Source organism: Conger conger, chromosome 13 (assembly GCF_963514075.1).
Source record: "Conger conger chromosome 13, fConCon1.1, whole genome shotgun sequence".
Taxonomy (NCBI): Eukaryota; Metazoa; Chordata; class Actinopteri; order Anguilliformes; family Congridae; genus Conger; species Conger conger.
In genome coordinates this window covers 803,823-808,822 of record NC_083772.1, presented here as the reverse complement: position 1 = coordinate 808,822, position 5,000 = coordinate 803,823, and the positions used below count along the sequence as shown (strand labels likewise).

At 43.4% G+C, this 5,000-nt stretch overlaps 1 protein-coding gene across 1 annotated transcript in view; it reads right to left on the bottom strand.

The window, feature by feature from the left end:
* rsrc1 (arginine/serine-rich coiled-coil 1) overlaps nucleotides 1–5,000 on the bottom strand; it is a 163,453-nt gene that overhangs the window by 31,704 nt on the left and 126,749 nt on the right. The window lies entirely within an intron of this gene.

Sequence of the window (5,000 nt, the reverse complement as noted above, 5' to 3'; positions counted from 1 at the left end):
CATATAAAGTGACTATTGGGTGAATCATTTCTCCATATAAAGTGATTATTGGGTGACTATTGGGTGAATCATTTCTCCATATAAAGTTATTATTGGGTGACTATTGGGTGAATCATTTCTCCATATAAAGTCATTATTGGGTGAATAATTTCTCCATATAAAGTGATTATGGGTGAATATTGGGAGAATCATCTCTCCATGTAAAGTGATTATTGGGTGACTATTGGGTGAATCATTTCTCCATATAAAGTTATTATTGGGTGAATCATTTATCCATATAAAGTTATTATTGGGTGAATCATTTCTCCATATAAAGTGATATTGGGTGATTATTGGGTGAATAATTTCTTCCCCATGGAAGGGTTATTGTCAGGCCGTGACCCTGGTTATTTTACATAGATAAAGGGGGGGGGGGTACAGGGGGGTGTAACTGGGGATGGTTCCTCAAGGAGGACCACACACATACACACACACCACTCAGCACACGCATGCACACACACACCCTGACACACATACATGCACCCACATACACACACATACTCTCTCTCTCTGCTGGGCTGATTAACACAGAGGCCGATCTGCTAATAGAGCTTGAGGAACGTAATTACTGCCTAAATGTGATTGTAAATGTTTACAGCCGGTAATGGTATTGTCCTAATTGCGTAAATTAGCCATTACAGCAAACACTGTCCGAAAGGACCATAATGGCTTCTGTCTCCAACACCAGCGGATTTGTCACTTTCTGCAAGAGCCACTGAAAGCGACCGGAACCTATGACGGATCAACCTTCAAATGAGCTTGTGCATGCCCACTTCTCGCATGTGCACAGTTATTAAATTAATGCTGATTTATTTATATTAAAAATAGTCCTCTATATGTATTTAGCAGCATGTGATCCCGTTCCCGCATTTATATAGTTAGAAGTGAGCAGAAGAAATATCGCTGATGTAAAAACGTTCTGGTCTCCGCTCAGAGCAAAACGCTCCGTCACCTGCCCGTACCCGCCCGGCTCCTGGAGATCGTGTTCCGTGTGCCGCCGGTTCATATAAAGGAGCAAATTAAACCGCCCGGCTGATATCCGCGCTGCGCAAGCATCCCCGTGCGAGCGGCGCGGCCGGGAGAGACAGCACATTATCCACCGACAACAGAGGTCGACCCGGGGTTATTGAATTCTGCCACACGCTTCTCTCTTACTGAACGAGCAGGGAGGGGGAGGGGGAGGGGGGTTAATCACCATCCATGCCTTTTCAAGGGAAAAAAAATCAACTTTAAATTTGCGGTGATGAAAAATCAATAAAGCAGTAATTGCTTGGCTTATCCACCGCGCGGATGAACAAATTGGGAGGAGAAGGCTGGCGTCCGCGCGGATCTGGCTGCAGCGCGCGGAGTTTCCGGATCACCGGGCCGGGGAGGGAAAGGTCTCTGAGTGATAATTAAATCTTCACACACTGATTTTTCTGCCAAATTTATTTCCCGGGGTACATAACTCTGATTCACCGCTTACAAGCTAGGCATAACTAATCATTTCACCGTGGGGTAACACGGGAGGGGAGGGGGGGAGGGGGGTCAGAAAAAAAGGAGACAACATTTCAATCAACATACAAATGTAGCGATAAAAAAACCAGCAAATCTCCCGGCTTAAATCAAACCTGTAGGAAATGCATGCACGGTGTACATTTTAATAAAGAGCGTGTTTAACTGGGGAAGAGGCCGCGCAGGGCTGCATGGGTAATTTAATCTTCTGACCGGGTTCCTCCCGTCACCTTAAAGCACTTTTCCGCGCCGCGCAGCACGAGAAACGCACTCAATTCATAAGTTTTGGGCGCGCGCACATAAACATGTCAGCTGCGCTCCGAATTATGTCAGTGCAATATGCATCCATAAACACACTCAATAATACAACAAATCAATAAAAAAACATCATCATCGCCGAGCTCCGACATGTAAACGCTTTACTGAGACACCGAAATGGATGCAAACTAGATTTCCTTTGGATAAAATCACCCTCGGTTTAAAAAAAAAAAACATTTAGGGCAGAATATCATCTATTTTTTTTGCCACGAAAAAAAGGCACACACACACACACACACACACACACACACACACACACACACACACACACATTTATAAAACATATGCGTATATCTCCAAAATCTTAATTATATAGGCTACATTAGCACACCACGCACACACACACACAACACACTATAAAAAAAAATAGTATATATATATATATATATATATATATACATATGCAGCATGTGATCCCTTATAATCTCAATTATGTACATCTGCACACACACACACACGACGCACGCACGCATTCGTGTGTGTGTGTGTGTGTGCGCGCAAACATATATAATTGAGCTTTTTTCATTGGACATTTAAGTCCAACACATTAGAATGCGCTTTTCGGAAATGTCATAATACAGATTAATATACAATGACATTGTATAATATTATCGAGCATTAGGGAAATTTGAACCCACAGGATCAAGATGAGTGCGGACTATTCAAGCGACAGAACATTAAACCCGCATCCTGCTCCTCACAGGCTACCACAGTCTCGCCGCCCACGCGGACTGCGCTTAAAAACGCTTTAACGGTTTAGTTTTTACGCCGCTCTCCCTTCTTGTAAGGAGGCTTAAAATGATAATAAAACATCTGGTACTTTGACTTAATACCGCTCGATTAGAGAGACAGGACAAGTGATGTTTACCAGGTGCCGAATTTCTGTGCTTGTCCTTCAAGAAGCGGCGGGGACGGCGGTAATTAAAACATTTAGAGCGGCGCGAGCCCCCGCTCCGCGGCATGGTTCCGGGGTCAGACTCCTGTAGATTCTAATTTGTGCGCCATTTGTATTCATGACAGGAGAGTGCTAAATATTTAACAGCAGTCCGGCAGGAGTTTGTATTGTTGAGCTCGGAGGTCAAATAATTTGATTTCTAGGCAGATTACATTTAGCATCAATGTCCAACCCGGTCTCTCCCTCTCCTCTGATACTCCGCGTTTATTTTCTGTGATGAGACCGAACTAAAAGAGAAGACATACAATCCTCAATAGACTGTTTCTCATAATTATAGGGAAGATATTTAAGACAAAGGAAATAATATAGAGTACAATGGATACAGCAACACACGCTCGCAGTAGGAATTTACCCAATTACTTAATTTAGGAAGTGGCAGCTAATAAGATGGTTTCCACTGTTTCTTTTCCTTCGTAATAATTGATTTATTTAAAATATAAAGCCCATAATTCAGGCACAGAATTAGCATTAAATTGAAAATTCATCAAAATATTTTCCTGCATTTCATAGCGTTATTATAAAATGGTTAATGTAAAGGCGGCTAAATGGGTGTAACTGGAAGCGAAGCTAACCGAGGCCCTAATTAAGGACAGAAAATTAAACGCGTTCTCCTTTTTTACCCTCGCATGGTCTCCGCAGCCGCGGGAGAAATATAATTTCCGTTGGCTTGCGCGCTATTTTCCTTCGATCTGTGACTCGCAGTGTACACGCGCTCTAAACGCCGGGTCAGAAATGTAATCCCGACACGCGCAGTTTAAGAGCTCGGGCGTGATTGACATCAGCGCGAGTTAAACCCTGATGAGCTGCAAATGGATTCGGTAGGGGGGGGGCAGAGCGCTTGAATATTTAATGGTCACATAATTCCAGAACAGACACACAAACAGGTATACACAAAACCTGTGACCTCCCCCTACACACACCAATTAAAATTAAAAAAAGGAAAAGGACCTTTCCTATGAATCTGGGGAAAATAGTGGTTTAGACGTCCAAGCTGTTTCAATGTTCTGCTATCAAAAGCAGCCTTTCGCAATAGTATAAACAGGTTAACAGCATTACACGCTTTTTCAATAAGATATGTGTTTATCTAGAAAACAGAAAAATAGGAACTAAAAATGTAACACAGGTGAAAGTATTAAGTGTGTAGAGATCCTGTACAAGACCATTCTGCTATAGACTGCACACACACACACACACACACAAGCACTCACTCACTCACTCACTCACTCACTCACTCACTCACTCACTCACTCACTCACTCACTCACTCACTCACTCACTCACTCACTCACTCACTCACTCACTCACTCACTCACTCACTCACTCACTCACTCACTCACTCACTCACTCACTCACTCACTCACTCCCAGACACAGACAGACAGACACACGCACACACACCCCTAATACACCCTCACATACACCCCCGCACACACCTAATGCACCCACATATGCACACGGCACACACGCACGCACGCACGCACACACACCCCTAATACATACACGTTGCTCTCTATCAAAATTCCAATTTAAATTTAAGCTACTACATTACATCACTTTAATACAGGAAATACATTTGTAAATATTGCCCAAGCATACAGAAATCATTTAATATTAATACGGGTGAATAATCTGCAAACTGTAACGAAGCAAATAAAATGATTATATAATAATGATAATTAAATCTCCTCAGCAGACAGAAAGCCTGAGGACCAGCCTCACACACACACACTCACTCACACACACTCACACACACACACTCTCTCACACACCCCCCCCCCCCCCCCCACACACACACACCCCCACACACGCTCACACACTTTCTCTCACACACACAAATACATATATAGACTCCCTAAAACACACACACTCACACACACTCTCACACACATACACTCTCTCTCTCTCACACACACACACAAACACACACACACTCTCTCTCTCTCTCACACACACACACCAGACTAGGGCTGCAACTCTGCTTTAGAAACACACTTAAACACTGTAGCCTAAAGCCAAATGGAGAGAGAGAGAGAGACAGAGAGAGAGAGAGAGAGAGAGAGAGAGAGAGAGACAGAGAGAGAGAGAGAGAGAGACAGAGAGAGAGAGAGAGAGAGAGAGACAGAGAGAGAGAGAGAGACAGAGAGAGAGAGAGAGACAGAGAGAGAGAGAGAAAGAAAAAGGCTTGAACAATTTCTT